The sequence below is a fragment of the Leptonychotes weddellii genome, chromosome 14 (assembly GCF_054177405.1).
Source record: "Leptonychotes weddellii isolate Sample4059 chromosome 14, ASM5417740v2, whole genome shotgun sequence".
Lineage (NCBI taxonomy): Eukaryota > Metazoa > Chordata > Mammalia > Carnivora > Phocidae > Leptonychotes > Leptonychotes weddellii.
In genome coordinates this window covers 15,789,616-15,790,812 of record NC_138382.1, presented here as the reverse complement: position 1 = coordinate 15,790,812, position 1,197 = coordinate 15,789,616, and positions in this window count along the sequence as shown.

Below are 1,197 nucleotides of genomic sequence, written 5' to 3'. Positions count from 1 at the left end.
TGTGCTCTGGAAGATTGGCAACACCTGGCAGGAATGGGCACCTTTATTCCAGACAACAGACTGTTTTTAGTTCATAACTTGTAGTATGTCCTGCTTCACTCTCATAGTCACCAGAAGTAGACTGAGGACATCAGAAAATATCCACATTTGGGACAGAATCTCAAATTCAAAGCTGAGCCAAAGTACAGGATCATCAAACAGTTAGAGAAAACAAATGACATGAAAGAGACTTGATCCAATAAACAAAACTTATACCCGAGGAAGTAAAAATCAGAAGGAAACTTTGAAAGGTTCATAATTAAAATGCTTAGAGAGAGTTGGGAATAAATCCAAATATATCAATAATCACAAAAACTGACTCTTGGATAGGATAAAAATTAAAATAAAATAAAATACAGTTATGTGCTGTTAATAAAGTTCACGCCTAAAACAAAATAACATGTACAGGTTGAAAATGGACAAAAAGAAAGGAAAAAATAAACTAGACATGTTCAAGTAAAAAATAAAAATGTGGTATTAATTAATAGCAATTAAAAGAATCCAAGGCCAAAAAAACCCAACAAATTAATTAAAAAGAAATATTTAATATTGATAATATGTATAACTAACACTTGACACTCCTGAAAACTTTGTCACCAAAAGCAATGATTCATACTGTAGAGTGCAAAAACTTATAAGTTTTAAAAATACAAGGATGAATAAATTCCAACCATGTGGGAGATTTCAGAAATTAACAGATTGAATAAACAAATAATTAAGATTGAAGGGCTTTTAGTAACATAGCTAACAAACTATATATGTATATGTATGTGTGTACGTATCTATAGTATATGTATATTATATATAAAGGCCTTTTTATATGTATTTATATGTGTATATATCCATATTTATAAAATTTTGCACAAAATTGAAAAAGACATTTTTAAAAAACAAAATGGGGCATTCACAAATATTTACCATCCATTAGACCAAAACAAAATGAAATATATCTCAATATATATTCCAAGAAATAAAATCATTTAGTCTTTGTACCAGCTATAATGTAAAAATATTATAAATGAATATAAATATCTGCAAGAAAAATTTATTTCCTTGGAAATAATATTCCTCTTTCTTTTTGGAAATAACAAATCTTGTTTCTTTCAGAAAAATGATAAAAATGGGTAAATTTTTGGTATTTCAAATCAAGAAAAAAAA